Below are 23330 nucleotides of genomic sequence, written 5' to 3'. Positions count from 1 at the left end.
ATCTAGACCACTAATGTCCTCAACTGCCATGTCTTCTTTCAGTCTGTATAAATCATATCACTTTGTAAGTACAACCATATCACTTTGCAGTGTTACAGTGCTTCTCCTTGATGTGGTTACAGGTACTCATACAAGCTATACAGCAGGCTGAACTTCTCTTACATAGTGTGATTATTGGCCATATATGCCTGAATCACTGGCCTACATGTTCATAGGCTCATAGGTAGGTAATAGGCTATCTGCTCAAGGGCATTTTTAAGCCTAGCCAGAGTGTGTCGGCTTTCACCGCCCCATTGATTAATTAACTGAGCCTCTGTCAAGCAGAGCCAATGAAGTGATCCCAAGGGTGTATTTTCTGTTACCCATCCACTCGTCAAGGCTTCTCTTGAAGAGTGTTAATGAGGGGCTCTGCCTAATGTAGTTAGGAATTTTGTTCCAAAGCATGGGGAGTCTCTGTGACAAGAATCTATCCCTCCAGCATGTTCTATTTATTGTTGTGGTAAGGTTTAGCTCACTAGAGCGCGTGACTTGCAGTGACTTGGATTTCTTTAGGTGGAGCATGTCCATCAATTCTGAGTTGGACATGTCTTTGTAAGTCAGGCAGAGATCACCTCTGAGTAAGCAATATGCCACTGAGTACAGCTGGAGATTTTTCAGTTGGGCTGCATAGGACATTTGTTTGAGGCCAGTAATCCTCTTGGTGAGGTGCTTTTGTGGTCTTTCCAGCTGTTGGAAGTGTCTTGTGAGGTACATCCCAAATGGGGCATTGTACTCTATGATGGGTCTGATGAGTGACGAGTAGAGGGGCATTATAACCTCTTTATTTCTAGATGTGAACCCCTTAGTAATTAGATGGGCCACATAGAAGGATTTCCTAATGACTTTGGCAATATGATTGTCAAAGGAGAGATTACTATCTACCTGGGTCCCCAGATCTCTTATTACCTCTTCTGTATTAAGGGGGCTGCCGCCTATGTGGTAATTTGTGGGTGTTTTGTTTTTCCCAAATGGGATGACTATGCATTTTTTGGCATTTAGCTTGAGGCCATGACTTTGACACCAGGTGTCTGTCTCAGTAAGGCCTTTTTGAAGGATGACCATGTCAGCCAGAGAGTCAATTATGTCTCCCAGTTTGTAGTCATCGGCGAACTTGGTTAGCCATAGTCCTCCTGTGTTTGCCTGTAATTCTGAAAAATATATGCTGAACAGTAGGGGTCCCAGAACCGAGCCTTGTGGGACACCAATTGTGACTGGTTTAGAGTCAGACCTGGAGCCCGTTATTCTTACCGTGTGAGTTCTGTCTGTAAGCCAGTTGGCAACCCATCTTGTGACATAAGGGTTTATGTTCAGGCTGGTGAGTATTTCTATAATACCCGAGTGAGGAATGGTGTTGAACGCCTTGGCAAAATCAAGGTAGGATGTGTGAACCACCTTTCCCTCGTCTATGGCCTTGGTGACTGTCTCGAAGAAGTCAACCAGGTTTAGTAGGCATTATCTGCCCTTAAAAAAGCCAAACTGGGTCGGGTCAAGTGTTTGGAGGTTCCCAGTGTCTTTGTTGATGAGTTCCATGATGATGCGCTCCACAGCCTTGCAGACCAGGCTAGTCAGGCTTATGGGGTGATAATTACCAGGGTCAGTTGTGGCCCCTCCTTTGTGGTGCAGAATAACCATTGCTGTGCGCCATTCTATGGGCACGTAGCCTGTGGAGAGGCTGAGGTTGAACAGCATGTTTAGGTGGGGGGTTAGTTCGTTCTGCAGTTCGTGCAAGACGCAGCCTGGGATACCATCTGACCCCATTGATGCTGTGTTTTTGGCTTTTGAAAGGGCTGCTTTCACCTGTGCTTCTGTGATTTCTGGGACACTACACTTTTCTGGTATTGTTGTGGGCCCTTTTGAAGGTGAGAGGGAGGTGAAGTTTGCACTGAATCTATCTGCCAGGATGTTGGCAACATCAGTAGGTTCAGTAAATTTTGTGTTATTTTGCACTATCTCAGAGCATATCTGTGAGTTGCCACTTAGATTCTTGATATAGCTAAAGAAGGCTTTGTGGTTATCTTTCAAATCCTTGACTATTTTTCTTTTGAAGTTAGCCTTGGATGATTTTATGAGGGACCTTAGTTTCTTACTGATACTGATCAGGGATGTCTTTCCTTCTTGGGATTTGCTTTTTTTCTGAACTAGTTTACTCCTTCTGTTGTATAACCTGTTTATGGCAGGGGTCCACCAGACTGGTTTCCTTCTCTTAGGGGAGTGAGTCTTGGTCTTGCTAAGGATGGCATGATCCATGCATCCTTGTAGGTACTCATAGAGTGCAATTGTAAAGGATTCTGCATCTTGGGCAGTGTTATCCTTTAGCGTGGGGGCTGTGAAACTTACCACCTCTGCCTTAAGTAAGGTGAAGTTTGCTTTAGAAAAGTTTTTCAATGTGGTTTCCTTGGTTGGGGGTGGGGTGTGGACATCCAGGGTGATTAGTTTATGGTCTGATCTAACCAGTGACGGGTTGACCTCCGGTACGGAACACCTGTCGCCCATGTTGGTGATGACCAGGTACAATATGTTGTGGCCTCTGGTAGGGAAGTTTACCAGCTGATCCAGGGCATTTGAGTTGATAAATTCGAGGAAGTGCTGAGCCTGGGAGTTTGTACTCAAGTAGTTTTCCCGGTTAATGGTAGGGTAATTGAAATCGCCCAATATCAGGGTGTTTGGTAGGACCTTCATGTTTTCCAGTGTCTCCAGAAAGGCAGAGTGGTGGTCCTGGGTCATGGAGGGTCATCTGTAGCAGGCTACAATTTGCATTGCAGATTTTCCCGATGTTAGTTGCACATGGATGATCTCAGAAGTATCATGCTGCGCCACTGACCTGGAGTTGTGAGTATCCTTGATGAATATGGATACACCCCCTCCTTTTGTGTTTTGGTCCATGTTCTGTGGCCGAAATGTGTGGTATGAGTTGTAGCCTAGTAGTGCTGGAGTGCTCTCTGGAGTCTTGAACCAGGTTTCAGTTGCTGCACAGATGTCGACGTTCTCCATACTTAGGAGTGCTTCGAGCGCATGCATTTTGAGACTTAAACTCCTAGCGTTGAGTAGCACAGCCCTCATTTTTTACTTGTGCTGTTTACGGTGGTGGGTTTGAATTTTGAGCCTTGCCTAAAAAAGGCACTATGGGGGCAGCAAGAGCCTTGGACAGTATTTGAAAGCCAAGGGGTGACAGGTGCAAGCCATCTCTTGTGAAGCAATGTGGCTTGTCGAGCATGTTACCCCAGGCTGACAGACACTGGATCCCATTTGAATGACACCAGAAGCTTAGCCAATTGTTGAAATTAATCATCTTTTCTTTATACTGAGGTATCATTCTTGGTGAGGGCAGGATGCTACTCAGGGTCAGGGTCATACCCGCCTGGGCTACATGATCAGAGAGCTCTTCCATGTCTCTTTTCATGTAGTCCAGGGAGGTACATTTCAGGTTATTCACACCAACATGAACAATGACAGAGTCATATTTGTACTTGTTCTGGAGTGACCTGAGTGCTTGTGTTATGTGGCGGATTCTGGCTCCCAATAGGCAGCTAACAGTAACCTTCTCCTTGTCCAGCCAAGTGAGTGGGGCATCAGTGTGCCTGACTGTTGAGTCGCCTATTACTAGTGTGTTAGGCATGTTATTTCGCCTTAAGGGCTGTGATTGTGCGGCACATTGATTTTGTGTTTTATGTGTTGTCTGGTTTGTGACAGGAGGTGCAGGTTTTGTGGGTGTCTGCTTTGGAGCTCTCTGATGCTTTTGCAGGTTATTTAGAGCCTTCAAGTATGATTTTGTGCATTTATGTGTATTTTTTGCCAATGCTGGTTTAGTAGGTCTATGTGAGACTGGAGGTGTGGTGCAAGTGTTAACCTTCTCCTCATGACTGTCTGTTCCAGTCTTGGGTGGAGAGACTTTAGCCCCCAGTTTGGCTGTATAATTGCATCTCTCGCATATGTTAGTATTTTGTGGTAGGAGGAGAGGGCTGTCTGTGTACATGAGGCAGTTGTAACATTGCCTCAGGATACCCAGATTCACCAGCTGGACTAAAGAGTATACCTGAAGTTGCCCTTTGGTCATGCCTGAATAGTAGGGTGAGCTGCTTAGTCGCTTGGTTGGTGAGGGGTGGATAAAGAGCCTTGTCCTGCTGGGCAGTCAAGTGTTGGGGTATATTTGTGCTTGCTATTAGGTCTGAGCAAGTGCTGGACAGTAGGATGATTTTTGAGTGCTTAGGTTGAGAGTTAGACTAGTTTCAAGTGAAAAACTGAAGAGGAAACTTAGTGGAGCCGGGAATAATTTAACCCTAGCTAACCAGTGCTGCCCGGCGCACAAAACCATGCAAACGCAGTTTTTAAACTACTAACTTCTGGGCCGGAACCACTCCTCCAGGACAGATGGCTGCTCAAAGTTCCCCTCTCTCACAGGTGAACAGAGAAACTTCCCTCTATCCAAGTAAGGTATGGGCAACTCAGAAACTTGTAACACAGCCCTGAATTCAGCACTAGCCTGAAAACTGGACTATACTAGCTTAGAAAGGCGGGAAACAATAATTTTTTTTAAAAGATAAGGCAAAAACAGTAAAAAGTACTCTTAAAACAGCATTAAACGACTACAAGTGATCAGAAAAGGCTATCGCACTTTAGTGTGTAGCCTACAACAGTTACACAATTTATTTAAACATAAAACGTTTTAAAAGTGCAGGCAGTCAAATAAGTACAATATGTGAAAAAAAACAAGCTTTTAAATAACAAAAAGTACTGGAAAAATCAGCGTTTAGGCAGAAAACAGTTAAGTACAGCAAACTGATACTCAATCACTCCAAAGTCTCTCTTTTAAGCTAGAAGGCTTGTATCAGTTTAAGGCTTTCTAGTGCATTCCAGTAGGTTAGTTACAGGAAAGATGGGAAACAAGCGCAGATGTGGTCTTTTAAACCAGAAAGTTGAAAGAGATGGACAACTTCCTGAATGATCAATAACTACAATTCCTGGGCCAAGAACCACTCCTCTTGTGATAGACAGGCTACCTAGTACTTACCATTCCCACTGATAAGCTAGAAGGCTGCACTTCAACACAAAGGCTTGGGGGGCTCAGAAACTTACAAACAATCCTGGATACAGCAAATCTGTACCTGGACTAGACTAGTTATGGGAAAGGTGGGGATCAAGTGCAAATACTGGCTTTAAAATCAGAAAGTTGAGAGAGATGGAAAAAACTGCCCAAATGGCCAATAAACTACAATTTCTGGGCCAGAACCACTCCTCTTGTGGTAGATAGGCTACCTAGTGCTTACCACTCCCAATGATAAGCTAGAAGTCTTCCCTCCAACACAGAAAGGCTTGCAGGACTCAGAAGCTTACCAACAGTCCTGGATACAGCAACTCTGTATCTGGACTAGGCTAGTAACAGGAAAGGTGGGAAACAGCACAAGTGCGGCTTTTAAACCAGAAAGTTGAAAGAGATGGGGAAAAACTGCCTAAGCGGCCAACAAACTACAATTTAGGGGCCAAAACCCACTCTTCCCATGGTAGATAGGCTACCAGATGCTTACCACTCCCACTGATAAGCTAGAAGGCTTCCCTCCAACACAGAAAGCGTTGGGGGGCTCAGAAACTTACAAAGAGTCCTGGATACAGCAAATCTGTACCTGGACTAGACTAGTAACAGGAAAGGCAGGAAACAAGCACAAACACAGGCTTTTGAATCAGAAGGTTGAAAGATGAAATAGCTTCCCAAATGGCCAATAAACTATAATTTCTGGGCCAGAAACCTCTCCGCCTGTGGTAGATAGGCTACCTAGTGCTTACCACTCCCACTGATAAGCTAGAAGGCTTCCCTCCAACACAAAAAGACTTGGGGGGCTCAGGAGCATACAAACAGTCCTGGATAGAGCAAGTCTGTATCTGGACTAAACAAGTTACAGGAAAGGCAGGAAACAAGCTAGGAATATTTTGTTTTACAGAAAAGCAGATAAAACAGCAGTAAATACAATTCAAATGCAGTGCAGGCTAGCACACGTGTATCAATATTATGGCAAATACAGTTTAATTAAATGCAATTAAATTAACAAATGACTTATAAACAAGTGCAGAAGACATTAAATTAGAAGGCTACTAGCAAGCAGTAATAAGTGCAGAGTAAGTAACAGCATGCAGAACAGCAACTAAGACAGTTACAGTAAGAGCAGCTGAATATATATATATATATATATATATATATATATATATATATATATATTTTTTTTTTTTTTTTTGTTGTTTTTGTTTTTTTTTTGAGGGTGGGAATACAGCAGGATTAAGAGGCTACAGGGGTTGTCTTTCTCAAATGCTCTCTTTCTACACAGTAGGAGTGCCTGAAATCAGAATATGATCTCACTGCACTCAATTGAGTGAGCAAATGAGATAGGCCCAGAAGGAGTATCCAAATACAAACACAGGAGGAGCGGGCAGTTTCAAAACCACCAAGATTAACACCAACACAAGAAACAAGAACAGGGAGGGTGGGTGTGTGGGAGAAACACAGTGGAGACAACAAAAGACAGAAATAAAACAGCACCACTACAAATAATAGGCAAGTGTATAAATACAGCACAGTGCAAATTAAGTTTCAAAAAGTGTACTTATTAGTTTGAAATAGATTCCAATTCTGCAGCTCAAAGCAAATCTATCAGCTTTCCAGCAGTTTACAGAAATGCAGTCTGTACTGTTCACTGATTGATGCGAATCATGACACCCAGGCCTGGGAAAGTCCAAGAGTTATGGTGGCAATGGTCATGTGGATGCCTCTTCCATTTGCTGGCTGCATGCTCCTCAGAGGCAGTGCAGTACCCCAAGATCTATGGTGGTGACACATGTGTAGCAGGGTTGGAGTTGTATTGGAGTGAATGATATTTGCCGAACAAAGGTGATACCAGAGGTTCATCCTGCACTTCTAAAGTCACCTTAGTTGAGGATAATGTGAATGTGCTCTGATATGAGAATATATATCCCACTCACACTGAAGCGTCTTAGGCTGGGAAAACAGAAGAAGCAAAATCCTGTAGACATCACCACAGCAAAGAATGAACAAGTTCCACTTGATTAAGAAGAAAATGAGCTTTTATTGTTAAAACAAATAAAATACAATGAGCACTTTCGGCATAAACTGCCTTCTTCAGATCTTATAATGTAAAAACCAGCAATGGTTTAAATAACACTGAAAAAACAATCGTAATGAGACTTTAGTCACTTCCTTTTCCCTTTGGTTTTTACTTCCAATCACAATGTAGCATCAGCGAACTTATTTGTATGAGCTAAGGAGAACAAGAGCTCATCGTATTTTATTTGTTTTATCAATAAAAGCTAATTTTCTTCTTAATCAAGTGGAGCTTGTTCATTCTCTTCTGTGGTGACGTCTATAGGATTTTGCTTCAACCCACTGACATGAGGTATTTTGTTGTGGCTTGATCCATTTCAAGTGGATCCTGTGAATGTACATTGATTACTGGACAATATGTGTGACTGTTACTACCACATTGCACAAAGACAAGCCAAGCATCTACTTAACCTATTTGCAGGTTATAAATTCTGCTGCCCCCAGGGCCCTGGATGACTTAAATGCATATATGTAGAGTAAACCATTCATTGCTTCAAGTCACTGCTCTAGAGGAATGGCAGGCAACACTAGTCATCTGGGTCATCCAACACAGACATTTGATACTTGGACAGATGACATCAGACCAGATCTGATATGCAATTCACCAGGAGGTATGATGTTTCAATTCACTTTTGCTGTTGAGGAATACCTGGAATTCTGACATCTCTATTTGCTACTTTGTGCTGGTGGGCCACTCCACTCTACTCATTTAAGTCAGTCTCTGGTTATTTCTTGTGCTTTGGTTCTGAAGTATAGTAACACATCAGTGCTCCTGCAACATTCATACTATTGTCATGTTATGGCCATCCACTGCATTGATATCCTACACTAGTACCTGCCACATGTGGCCCAAAACTACCCTGTCCATTTTCCTCTTCTCAAGAATATGCATGCACAATATTTATTGTGCCTGTGTTAACATAGTTATTACCTGTGAAGAAACTTTCTCCAGCAATTGCAATTCCTTTCATCCCATAACAATTCCTTTGATCCCATACTAGTACATGTATACATTTGGGTTAAACAAATGGATCAGTGCATACAAGCACTGATCCATTTGGGTTAAACAAATGGATCAGTGCTTATATGCATGATTGTCCATACCAGCTGACAACTGCCTCCAGTCTATCCTCAACATCCTTATCGTGGCTACAGTCTTGTACATTGACATAATCTAACCTTTCTGCACTCTGGCATAGTGTGACAGTTGTGGGCATTTCAGGGATGTTTGCTGTCCTTTTGATATGTGCAGTTAGCATGGTCCATTGTTGGTGTACTGAATGTTCCCCATTCTCTGTAGCATGTCTTGTTGCCTGTGCTTGAATTTCACAGTGTGATATCAACTACATAACAGGAGAGTGAATGAAACTGACTGTGTTCCCTGGGCTTTGTCAGGCTGAGGACCACCCCAAGACTGCAACTTGTCCTGCCTGTTCTAGTGCCTTGTCAGATTGAGCCCACCATCAAGACTGCAATTTTTCCTGCCCATCTCCTGTGCCCTGTCAGGTTAACCCCCCCCTCCTTGAAGCAGCCTATCCTGTTTGTTTCCTGTACTCTGTCTGACTGAGTCACCCACAACAGGAATGCAACCTGTCCTGCCTCTCCCATGTACACTGTCATGCTGAGCTCTACTAGCAAGACTGCAACCTGTCCTGTCCTGTATTCTGTGCCTTGTCATGTTGACCATCCCTCAGCTGGTCACTCCTTGTATATGTCCTGATCTGCAATAGTGTCTGTTGCTGCCATGCACTTTATGTGATCACTGAGATCCAGAGGTCCCTTATTAGATGGCCAGTCTGCTGTCAGTTTATCAGTATGGCAATAGACTTGACATTCACCATATGCTGAGTTTCTGCATTGCTCATTATAGCATGGCCCCCTGCAAAACGGTGACTGCATTTTTTATCACAATAAAATGGGGCTCATAACAAGGTTATTATGCTAATGAGGTGATTTAGCACAACGATCTCTAAATCACACTAATAATCTAATGCACTGTCCCCTGTATTCTAAACTTCAGGGCTTATTCTTGCTCATGCATAGGCCCTGAGGTCAAATAAGGTGTGAGCACCTGTGAAGCCTGGCCATTCTATGGTCACTTTTCATTGTGTGACTAGCTATGTGCATCATACTATTATTAATGGGAAAATTGCCATCCTGCTGAACATTGTGCTTATTTATGGACTGGACTGTAAAAAACATTTTACACTTGCTAAATAAGGACCATCTTTGTGCCTGCTGGGACTATGAGGGCCTCCTTTATAAATTGGATGCCTGGACTCTGCTTACCAGGATGGTGAATGATGCCACTAGCATCACTCACTCTGGAGAGTGGTGGTGGCACAAATAGAGCGACTTATAGTCTGCCATCTAGACCTTCTCCACCAGTAGGAAAAAGAATTTAGGAATTAATGTCCACCTTTATATTGTAAGTATCCTTGAATTGTTTCTGTACATAAGGTGTAGCAGGGGCTGTAGTAATTGCTTTGTGTTATTAGTGATATGCTCTGCTCATTACTATTTATTTTATTTTTACAGCACCACAGGATATTGAGGAAAGCTGTATTGATGACAGCGGAGGCAGGTCAGGCTGTCTAGGCATTTGGGCTAAGTACTGCTGTCAGTAAAGTAATATTTTAATAAAATGTAAAACTTATAACTGAACAAAAAAGCAATTACTAGAAAATGGAAATCAGAATCTCAACCAAATGTAACTGAAGGACTGGGTATTGTCAAGGAGATAAAATAGTTGGAAGCAGGATCTTTAGAAAAGGGAAGGAGCAAATTACATAGAATTGAATGGAATCTGAGGGAACAATACATGTAGAACAGCATTCAGAAACACTGTAATTTAAGGAAAAACAGGAATTAAACAATTTATGTAATGTTGAAGTGAATGATAATTGTTAAAATTTATATTGTATGAAAATAGCAAAATAAATGTTAGTATGGTTCATTATCTTTCCTATTACTGTGTATGTGCCTATAATACTTTTTTGATATCATGTTTACTAAAGATGTTTAAAAACATATAACTGAACAGATGCATCTATATATTTGTTTCTTGCTTTTCATTTTTTAAATTTTTTTTTAAATAAGTTTTATTAAAGTCATTACTGAAACATACAACTATTAAAAGAGAATTGAACATATGTTACGATGAAGTAGATAAAAACAAAGACACTAATATAAAAGATAAAAATTAACTATATACAATGATGTTCACAATACTATAAACAAATAATTCAAGTTAAAACAAATGAATAAAAGCTGATTAATAACTTTAAATTATTGATTTTCTAATAAATCAATTATATTCATCCATTGGTTATACATTGCTGTATTAAAAAAAACATAAAATGAACCAATGATGAAGTGGAACCAGCAAACAAAAAGTCCAAAGTACCAAAGAAAAAGCAAGTTCCACAGTGTTGTACCAATATTATTTTAATAAAACAGAGCTTTCAGTCAAAAGTCCTTCTTCAGTGTTAATAATTATTATTTATTAACACTGAAGAAGGACTTTTGTCTGAAAGCTCTGTTTTATTAAAATAATATTGGTACAATGCTGTGGAACTTGCTTTTGCTTTTATACATTGCTGCATTCCCAGAAGATCTACATTTGATTGTCATCAATTCTAATTTGGATACTTCCAAGAGAAGATCTTTAAAATTTTGAAAAGAGTGAATTTGTGAAGACTTCCAATTTCTCATGATTTCTTTCCTGGCTATGGACAGCACAGACCAAAGAAGTGAATATTTACTTGATTTTATACAAGATAGAATTGGAAAGTTAAATAAAACGAATGATTTAGTAAGTAAAAAGTGATCAGTGAATATTGCTTGTAAGAAATTATCTTCTCAAAATTTTTTTCATGTGTAAACAGTCATGGAAAATATGTGCCTAATCAGCATTCTGTACCTTCATACATCTCCAGCAAAGTATATTTTCTTTAAACATCTTATTTATGTTTTATGGAGTGATGAATGATCTATTTAAAAATCTCCAAGTAAATATTTTTAAGTGACAAAATAGTTTTACTTGCTAACTGATGAATATTTAATTTATCTTTAGCTGAAGGGTTACAATTATTAATGTCAGAGAAAAATTTCCTTAAATTATCTGGGAATGTATCCAAGTCTGATTTAATAATTTGTATATATATATATGTGGCAGGCTAATTTTAACTGAATCGTTCTGTTGAGTAAAAATTATCAAATACTGAATTAATTTGGGTATTAAATTTTTAAATGAAGAAGGTATTAAATTAAGTTTATTTTTGATATAATTTCTAGCTTCTTGTAAGCCAAGTCATAGTGTTGAATCAAGGTCATTCTCTTCCAATATAGTATTAATGGATAGCAATTCATTGTTTTTCAACATTTGATGCCAAGAAATCAGATGTTTTTGTTTAAATGTTGACATTTTATAAAAAAATTGTGGAGAAAATAATCCCCTGTGTGTATGCTATGGGGAAATAAGGAATAACCAACTTTCATATGACTGAAATCTAAGAATAACATTTTTAAAGGATTTTAAAATTATCATAATATAATTTGATTTAAAAATTTAGGTAGGGGACAAGAAAAGAATTCCTTTAGCTTCCACATGAAGGTGCTACTTACTAAAGTTAGCTTAAATAAATCATTATTGTTATTTAACTTTTGTGATAAGGATAGGATAAATTATTTCCATTTTGCTGAATATTTGCTATCTATAAGATACAAAAGTGTTTTAATTACTGAAGAAATTGAATATTTTTCTAAATATGGTAATGTAATACCTCCATTATCCCAGCTGTGCATATGATATGATAAAGAGATCATGGGTTTAATTGGGTACCAAAGAAATGTTTTAATCATAGTATTAAACATTTTAATTATTGTATAAGGTGGATGAATAGAAATAGATTGAATTATGTATAACCTTTTCAGTAGAAGTATCATCTTTATAATTGATAATTTCTCCTCTATTCAGAATTTTATTTTAGACCATGTGTGTATTAGGTTATCTATCTCTGTTATACTTTTATCGAAGTTCATTTTTTGAATTTCTTTTATATTATTAATAATACTTATACCTAAATATTTTATTTGTTGGGACTGTGGTATATATTTTTCAAATTAATTTTAAATATTATATTTTTTGAACCAAATAACAAGAATTGTGTTTTATTGTGATTAAATTTAAGACCTGAGTTTTTTTTGGAAATAATCTATATCATTAAGTACTTCATGTAATGTTGGGTTCTTACCTCCCAAAGTAATCAGTATGTCATCTGCAAACATTTGAATCTTTGAAGTTTTATTAAGACTCATATCAAAATCTTTCATATTACTATTATCTCTAATCAAATTTGCCCAAGACACCATAACTAAAGTAAATAAAAGAGGGAATAATGGACATCCTTGTTTAATCCCTTTAGTAATAGGTATGGACTGAGAAATATTAGAACCAATTTTAACATAAGCTTGAGAGCCATTATATAAATAGGTAAAAAGATTTATAAAATTATTTGAAAAATTGAGTTCCTGTAGAAGAATAAATAGGTAATCCCAATTAAATGTGTCAAAAGCTCACTTAATATCTAAACTAACTATATTTAGGTTATTTTTTAAGTTTTTAGTTGACTCAATTAAAGTTACTATTCTTTTAATGTTATCATTTGAGGTTCAATTTGTATGAAACCTGTTTGGTCCTCGTCTACTAAGTTGGGAAGAAAATTATTAAGCCTCTTTGCATATATAGATATAAACATTTTATAGTCTGTATTTAATAATGATATAGGTCTGTATGAATTGCATTTTGTAGGGTCTTTTTCAGACTTTAGAATGGGAGAAATAAATGTATATTTCCATGATGGAGGGATGGTATTTTTATTTTGTATAGCACTGAAGACTGAAAGTAACAAAGTTAGTGCTTTATTCAGTAGAATTTAGTACATTTCTGGAATAATGCCATCATTACCAAGTGCCTTGTTTTGTTTAAGTGCATTAATTACTTCATGGATGTCTTTTAATGTAATTTGCCTGTCTAGTAATTTAATTTGATCTTCTGTTAATCTTTTTTTAGAGTTTTTATTGATAAAGGCTTGAATATCTTTCTTTGGATTTATTAGTGCAGAAGATTGGTTTAATTTAAGAAAAAATTCTCTAAAATCAATTAATGTGTTATGTAAATCAGATACCATTTTTTTCTTTTGTGGTGAATATATTTCTTTAATGTGATTGAATTTGTTCAATCTTTTTGCTTTACTGGCTAAAATATTCAAAGAGTTGGGATTTATTGAAAAATTTATAAATTTAAGTTTCTCTAGACTAATCATAGTTTTATGCTTTAGTATCTCAAGATACTTCTTATTTAAAGATTTTAATTCTTCCATTTTGGATTTTTCTTGTTGATTTTTTGATAACTCAAGATTCAAAATATCAAGTTTAGTTTGTATCTCTTATAAATCTTTATCCCGTGAAAATTTTTTTTTTGTACCAGTCAATTATTCTGCCATATAAATATGCCTTCATTGCATCCCAGATGAAAATTTCAGATGTATTATTGTTAGCATTAAAGTCTATAAAACTATGAACCTCTGCTAATATGAAGGTGTTAAACTCTTTTACATTAGTGATATATGCCGGCATCCATTTTATCTGAACACTGGGACATGAATATATATATATATATATATATATATATATATATATATATATATATATATATATATATATATATCAAAGGTTATAGAATTGTGATCTGGAAAGGGACATGTAATAACTTTTACATTACTTAAAGAATCTGCTAAACTATTAGAGATAAAAACTATTCTTGAGAATGTGTTATGTCTGTGTGAGAAACATGTATAGAATAATGATTTTGGGTCAGCGTAGTTGTCAATCTCTTTCAATAAAAAACAATTAGAAAATTCTTTTAGTAATCTGTCTGAACTCATAACTCTTCTCTTACCTTTAGAAGTAGAGTCGGAACTATTAAAAATGCAATTAAAATTGCCAGCTAATATAATATTGCCCTTAGAAAATTGGATAATATGATCTATATGTTGTGCTGAGCTCTGTCCAAAACCAGCAATCTAGTACATATTTATTAGAGTCAATATTAAGTTATTAAACTCTATGACAATAGAAGCTACCATACCTTTATTATCTTTATATGAGTCTATTATTTAGGTTGCGGTAATCTATTATTCCAAAGTACTGCAACACCTTTTTTTTGAGAGTGTTCAGAACTAATAAGGATTGAAAAAGACTTAGATTCTAATTTGAAAATGTCGTCCTCTATCAAATAAGTTTCTTGCAGAAAAACTTATTTGTGTTATGTAACTGGAGATATTTATTCAAAGACCTTCACTTGTTGGGGTTATTTAAACCATTTATGTTAAGTGAAATACAATGTAAGGTTGCCATGTTGTATGTTTTTTGGGTTGTAATGCATGCTGGTTAAAACTTTTATTAAATTTTAGTCTATGAAAGGATACTAGAAAAACGAAGGGGATACAGCAATTTATAGTGTGTGAAGCATAGAAAAGAGATTTAAAGTAAAAAATATTTAAATAGCTTTCCACTATATATGTTTTAGTGAACATCAGAAAGAATATTATCAAAAAATTATAACAGAATCTTCTAACAATAAAACCCTCTAAAACCCACCTGGAGTTATAAACTCCTAATTTGAGTGACATTAATCACTCAAATTAACAAACCTACTAGCAGCATATTTCTATCAAGCTCCATATAAATATGAACTATTTCATAATTAAAAATATGGCTTGCAGATAGGAATGCCAATGTTATGTAAAAAGGAGAACTCATCATACACTTTATATTAGATTAACTAATAAACAAGTTAACTAGTAATAAAGTGCAACAATGAATAACATATTATAAAGTTGCTATAAAATTAGGAATGTAATTTTTTGTCAGGACTAAACCTGTGGATCAATTGACAGTAAATTATAGTAAAAAATATGAATTATAACAAAAAGGTTCTGTATGCAGTAAGCCAATACAATAAAACTGAAATTTAATTCTATAGAACTGTTAACCTGGAGAATGTTTGGGAAGCTCACTTAACTAACATATTTGTGTAACAAATAACACCAGTATTGTTTAAAGTTAGCAGAAAAAAAATATAAACAGAGTGTATAATATCCTTCAGCAAAAGGCATATTCAATTTACTTAGGTTTAGTAAATAAATATGAATGCCCAGTTGTCACATTTCCTAGTATAGTTTAGAATTTGTCCACTGAGACTACAGTCATCCCAATTAAAAGATGGTTGGATAACAGAAAAACACGTTACTAGGGAGATGAAAATGGTTCCATACAATGTCAGGTGTATATCTGTTGTAATAATATTTCTCAGCTAGCTAAAATAGGCAGAGATTTATTCAAGAATAAAATTATATAAAATAATATGTAGTAATGAATCTTAAAGTGGTCCTATTTTACTTTGAAGAAAACCCATAGGGTTTATCTTAAAAAGTGGCCTCTAGAAAGGAAGAATATGTTTGTTGGAACTACAGAAGGGTAATACTTATATGAAAATTAACTATAGGATGTATGATATCAGGTAGTAAAATCTACCAGAATTGATGGTAACATATATATATATATATATATATATATATATATATATATATATATATATATATATATATATATATATATATATATATATATATATATATATATATATATATATATATATATATATATATATAAGCTGTTTACAGTTTTCAAAAGGAGCAAAATATTCCAACACCCTGTCCAATTTTCCCATTATTCTCTGAAAGTGGCCATTAGTCTATCAGACTTAATCCAAATAAGAAAACTATAATTTTTATAAAGTCATTTTAAAGTCTCCCAGTCTTATATTTATCAAAAATCTGGCAATTAATGCATTAACCAAAAAGGTTATTCATAAACCTAGTGACTTGTAATTGTGCCACCATAAAGCTGAAATTCAAATCAGCAGCAAGAAACATTTTTGCTTCTAATATTTTCAGCTGTTGTATCCTAGTTTTCAGTTTTAAGCTTTGATTAGTGAAATCATAACCATGTAATTTAAATTACTTTTAAAACTAGAGTTAAAACATTGACTAATACTATAACTCTGCACTGTTCTAAAGTCTCTGCAGTCAGCCCAATACAAGAATACATCAAATGACAGTTAAACAAATATATCGTATTTGTTAGCAAACATCTTCTGCTTAGAGATAAACTGTACATAAGAGATGTAACTATATTTTCCTATTGCATTTTAAGCTATTCGGTTATAACCAAAACATGTACTATACAATTTGTCAGTAAAATATAATGCAACATTACAGTGGATATAGCATATATAGATTAAGCCAAACATAGATCTATCTAAAGTGAGATTTTTGATTGTAGCCCAAGATGTGAAATAGAATACGCACCTCACAAGCAATCAACATAAATTATACCCACCCCACCGTAAAATATAGTTTAGGAAAACACTAAATCAGTTTGCAAATCTTACTTAAACTTTAAAATACAAAGAACTAAAGTAGCACATTAATATGCTTTTGAATAGCAGTATTTGCAATGTGTCTTGTTACGTTTAGTTACTTCTAACCTATACAATGCTGATAAGCAATAACAAGATTACTGATAATAAGAAACAGCATAATCCTGGTTATTGACACTGTATAAAATTGTATTGCTACTTAATGCATTGTAATAATTCTGTAATATTGCTGTTTAATGGTAACATGTTGGAACATTTCTCTCTAGGCCTCCACTGAAAAAGAGCTCTTCAGCTCAGTCGGAGAATCCCAGTCAACAAATGTAAAACAAATATACAATAAATAAATAAATAAAATACATCTCTCTCTATATTTACATATATATATATATATAGATATAGATACATGTGTATGTATATATATATATATGAGTTCCCTTCATATGAACTAAAATTTATATGAATGAAACCTGGAAGACCGGGACCAGATGTTCGAAACTTCAGAATATCGAAACCCCAGAAGCACGAAATTCAAAATCCCGACATTATGGGATTGTGTTTAGCGCTCCTGGTGCTCTGATGCCCGTAAGTATGTATGTGTAAGTGTCTGTTTGAGGGGTAGTGATGTGTGTAAGTGTGTGTTGTGAGTGTGGTGTGGGTTTGTGAGGGAATGTAATGTGTGGGTGTGAGTGTGCCGTGTAGGTCTGTCTGTGTGATCTCTGAGATAGAATAATAAAGAAGGGGGGTGGGGAGTGCAGGGGAGCTTGCCCCCATGCCTACACCATTTGTGGTAATGTGTGTTAGGTACTTTGGGGTTGTTGTGTGTGTATGTGTGTGTTTGTGATGTTTGTGTTAGTGTTTTGTGGTTTTGGGTTTCGTTGTTGTGGGGTTTCGTTGATGTGGTCTCGTTGTTTTGGGTTTCGGTGAAGTGGGATTTTGTTGTAATGAAGTAGAGCCATATATATATATATATATATATATATATATATATATATATATATATATATATATATATATATATATATGTGTGTGTGTGTGTGTGTGTGTGTGTGTGTGTGTGTGTGTGTGTGTGTGTGTGTGTGTGTGTATATATATATATATATATATATATATATATATATATATATATATATATATATATACACACACACACGCACACACACACACAAACATAAAGTGAGTATAGATCCAAGATGTTACAATCTGAGAACAGTCAATGTATAAGTAAAGTAAGATTTAAAAAAAAAAAAACATTTTTTAACATAAACTTTCTCTGATTTAAATATAAAGAAGTGTTGTGCAATAATATAGAACATTATCTTCTTGTACTAAGTAACATAAAACACCTCCAGCTCTGAGCACACCACAGAGTTTGAACATGTTTGGTATCGTCTTTCCTCGACTTATTCAAATGCCAGTACCTTTAACAGAATTAGTTGCATCAATATATTTACTGCTGATATTTTCATGTCATTAACACGTAGCAAAAAATGCAAGATTGTTAACAGCTACTAAGTACAGTGCTTTAGAGGAGTTATAACACAGAATGTCATACAGAATGATTTCCTGATTTCAATCTTGCTACTAATTAATGTCTGAGCAAATGATAACAGGGGGACGAACTCTCTCAGTCTATCATGGACCTTAAAATATTCACCAGAAAACTAAATCGAAAAATTTTCTTTCAAGACAAGGACGACAAAGGCAGAAAAGAGAAATGGTCCAAACCCAGTGATTTTTTTGTGCTCTACCCCATCCCATGGTCGCAGCTTTTGAAACGAAATGCGAATTGGAATTCAGAAATGCTCACAAACAAACACAAAAAAGGAACAAAAAGTTTTACAATGTGAGCCAAGATGAAAGGAAAGCGCTGAGCAACTTAAGTAAGGACAGAAGTAGAAAAATCATGAAAGTGGACAAGGGCGGGGGAATATTAGCAACTGATACAGAAGCCTACAACACAAAGATCATGGACATGCTCCAAAATGAAACATTCTACAAAAACAGCAGTATTGACAAAATAAAACAATCTTATGCAAAAATCAATGAAGAGCTACTTTTCTTCTGTGAAGAAAGCCCCATAAGCGACAGGCTACTGAACTTCCTAATAGTTGAACACCCCAGACTACCAAGATTTTTGGTAAACCAAAACCTCATAAAAACATCAATGACCCTCCATACTGCCCTGTCATTGCAAGCGGGGGCAGCATTACTGAGGCCATCTCAGTCTTCCTCAAAGTGAAAATCAAGCCCTTAGCGGAGAGCAACCTTCGTTTGTACTGTACACTGGAGACCTTCTCCAAAAAATCAAGGACATCACTGGAAAAGATTATGCCTACAGCATAACAATAGATGTGGAATCCCTCTATACAGTATTACCACACAAATACTGTATAGAAGCAGTTGCTGAAGCCCTTAATTCCCAAGGCACTAGCCCCAGATATGAAATTGAGACCATCAGCAGGCTCCTGAGCATCTTCCTTGCCAAGAACTTCTTCATATTTAATGAGCATTGCTTTAGACAGAAAAAAGATATAACGATGGGAGCAGCAATGGTGCCCAGCCTTGCAAATGCTGCCTTGGGAAAGTGGGAAAGGGACCACATATACAATTCTGCTTTTTTCAAAGATATGATATGTTACTTTCGTTACATAGACGACATACTAATCATTTGGAAAGGTACAGAAAAAGGACTGTTTGAGTTTTTTAACCACATTAACAACTCCACATACTTTCTGAAGTTCAACAACTTCTACAGTAAATCAGAAGCCAGTTTCTTTGCAAATTACATGTATGAAATGGATTGATTTCACATAGACTACATAGATTTTAACTTGATTTGCTTCTACCTAATCATCATTTATCCCACAGGATGAATACATTAATTAACGGATGGTTTAACAAATGAAAACTAGCTCGTATGGTAGCTGTGAAGAAGTTAAAAAGCGAAAGCGCTGTCTCAGCGTCCATTTCGATACCGAGAATAGCTTGTCTTTATTCTTGTTTTTTAATTTTGAATTGCAATATTACTGTTATGATTTATGAAAATGACTGCTTTAAATAGGGTTATGTATTTAATTATGATAATACTTGGTTTTGATATCTCTAGATTTTTAATTTTATTACCTCATCATTAATTTGAATATACCACTAATTCCCCGTTTATCACTTATTACCATTTAGCATTATAACCCCTGATCAGTCCACAAGGGCACTCTATTTCACATTATACAAGCAACCCCACCAAAACTATGTGTTTAGACATAATATGTTTTTCAATGCTGAGGGACACATCTGCTCCACATCTTTTCTCCGAGGTGGACTAACATTTGGCCCAACTGATAAATATTTCAGAATAATTCTGTATGGCCATCTTTTGGTGCTAATTCCTGCTGAGATCCTTCTTTATCAATCTCCATTGGTCATTTCTTCCACCGCAATAATTTTCAACCTAACCACACCCCCCCCTCCCCTCCATAGGCCCCCCACGCTAATTAAATTTCCACATTTACCTATAACCTCACTGGGCAGATCCTGCCCCATGCTACTTCACACAGTCATGGCCATCATTTTGTTTGGCCAATCACTTCAATTGACCGGCCCACTCCTCCCTCCTTCAATTAATTACGTGTCACTCGACCACGCCCAACCCAGTTTGCTCTGTAGACATTGGATCCAATGTTATCATTACTCATCCACAGCCTCCCTTCATCCTAAGTAATTTCTTACCATCATTTTTATTCCCTCTGTATATGCCACCCAACCGTAACTCGTAACCATACCTCAGCACTCAGAGGTGAACATGCTGGAATTTTTTCTTTAGTTCATTACACTAGATTCTGCAGTTAACAGATTCCCCGATATTTTTTTTTTTTTTATTTTTTTTTAAAAATGTTTATATATGTTGGTTTTTAATGAAGAATTGACTGTTTAAACTCATGACTGTAAAACTTTACCATTCTGGATTTATATATACATTTCTTTTGTATACATTTATTTTCAAAAGCGGACATGATTAAATGAGTAATCGTGTTAGGTGCCGATTTGTATAATTGTCTTTAAAATTTAAAATGATAAGACATGATACAACAAACACGGATCCCCACCACACATTAGGAAGTTTATTAAGTTTTCATATTTCTAACTTTTACAGCTCCGGTCCTATTCCACCAGTTTTCAGACCTTTTGATTTATTTTGCCTTCTCATATGTGTGTTAGCTCTTCCCACTCACACAGATCCCATTCCAAGTTCCATCACTAGGCACATAAGCTCTCCTTCTTAGTCAGACATTTGTAAACGTAACCCAGTCAGCCATTGTTTTCACCTCCATTTCCCGCCAGTAATATCTCTCCCCCACTGGCCATTGGCTGTTTTGTTTACCATGCTTACCACAATCTTAGTCATGCCCACAGTTTCCTCTATTTGTCCTTATCCACATCCAGACCCTATCACCGCAACTTCCGCCAAATTATCTCTGCCCAATTAGATGACATTAAGTCATCTCCCCAGCTGGCCATTGGCTATTCCATTTACATGCTTACCTCAATCCTAGTCATGCCCACAGCTTCCTCTATTGGTCCTTGTCCACTTCATGACCCTATCACTGCAAATCCTGCTGGTTCAAATCCACTCATTTAGATGACATCAAGTCATCCACGGCCATTGCATACAAGGCCACAGTGATTGGCCAATTTCCAACATTGGCCGGCCTAATCACACCTAGTCCCGTCACAGTGGACACTCCCCAGTACCACCCACACTCCCTCAAAGCTAGTAACTAAGCCAATCACTTTCAAATATCTTTCCCGCTCAAGTTAGCCTGCTTGCATCCATTTACAATAATTTAACATCTCTATAATTGTCGTAAATGAATTGATTCACTTTTGTATTAATCCCAATATGGAAAGCTATAAGCAGGAACTGTAAAAATAACCAGAGTTTGACTGTCGCAAAGTACCTTATGTGTTCTCCTCATATATTTTATGTTTCCATTCTTAAACTCTAGCAAACTTGTAATTCATTATTTTATACTGCGCTCACCTACCAAGACTGTGTACAATCAATAAAAATGTATGTTGAAGATTAAACCTGACCTTAACTTCTTTCTGCAAGATTTCTTACTTAGTTATTTTGTACAAATGGTTCATTATTGTTTTTTAATTGATAAAACCGCGTAAAAGTGAGTTCTTATTTCCGGATTTTAACACGGAATGAATAATATAACAAAAACTGAATATTGGAGAAGAACAACGAATATGTTGCCTTATGTTTGCAAAATTGTTTTGTTTTGCAACCCACTTCCTTTGGTCTATATCTTTGCAATTGTAGAATATTTGCAGTAGTATCTCAGATGTCTGCTAATCAACAGTCAGTGGATTGAGAAGATGACTTTACTGTGTTTTTAGTAACTTCTACTAGAGATATATGTTGGCGTTCTTTGGTCTTCACTAGTTCCCTTCCACACAAGCATTCAGTCTTGAAGTGGTTACAAATTCCTGATCTTTGCCTTCTTTTCTTCTAACCAGGGACAAACATCTTAATACTTATGCTCTATGTGGCCTACCCACAAAAGGGGTATTTTTTGATTAATGACTCAGATGTTATTAACCTGCTTACCCTCCTGTTCAAACTAGGTCTCGCTGAAAAGCAGCCTATCATCTGAGACCACATCATTAAGTTAAGTGACGTTTATCTCTTAGACATTTATTGTTTGTTGTTATTCTATGCTGAGCTATAAAGCAGCATGAGAGCACTGCCTAGGGAAACAGCTTCATAATCACAAAATATGTGATTTATATCCAAGGGATTCACACACAAGAATGGAGAATAACACCTTTTAGCAACCTACTGCACTAATGTCTGTGGTTTTGAATCAAGGAGTATAGGATAAAGCCTATTAACAACTATTATTAATATTATTATTAGTAATTAATTAATAATTATTAATTATTAATCATTAATAATTATTAATTAACTTATAATAATAATTGTAATTATAATTAATTATAATTATAATTATTAATTAACTTGTAGTTTTACCCTCTCTCTGCTTTACTGCAAAAGCAGACAGAAGCTGCCAACAAATATCCACAACTAACTCTAATTTCTGCAGCTATCCTTATCTACCTGTTCTTCTTGTCACAAGACCCCTACTACCCACTATCGCTGTCAACATCCCCCTTCTACTGAACTGCTGTCTCATCTCATTAAACAAAATAATGCCTAAATCTAGTAATATACAGCCCCAAATTAGGTAATTAAAACACATTACCATTCTTTTTAGATGCATTTATTTATGTAAAATAATTGAGCATACTACAACTCTATTAAAGAAATACTGATTAAAACATATACATAATTGCTTATTTCATATGTATCTTGAGAAAATGATGGTTTTCATAAAAGTCTTGTCCAAATTTTTTAATAAATGCATGCTTTATGGTGAATTGGCTAAGCATTTCAGTTGTTCTTTGTTCACTGCCTGTCATAATATGAGCAAGGGTCTATCTCCCTTCCTGCAACCACCCAAAACCATATTCCTTCCCTTGTTTTTTATTTTTGTCCCTTTCATACCCATCCATCTTCATAATACATCTCTTTACTTCTACCTCATATTAAGCAAATGTCAGGTTTCTAGATTTTCTCTCAGTTACAATATAGCCATCCACGTCACCATGTTCCTA

The sequence above is a fragment of the Protopterus annectens genome, chromosome 11.part0, assembly GCF_019279795.1.
Source record: "Protopterus annectens isolate FY-2018-M chromosome 11.part0, PAN1.0, whole genome shotgun sequence".
NCBI lineage: Eukaryota > Metazoa > Chordata > Ceratodontiformes > Protopteridae > Protopterus > Protopterus annectens.
The sequence above is the reverse complement of the archived record's forward strand: the minus strand, read 5'-3'. Positions refer to the sequence as shown.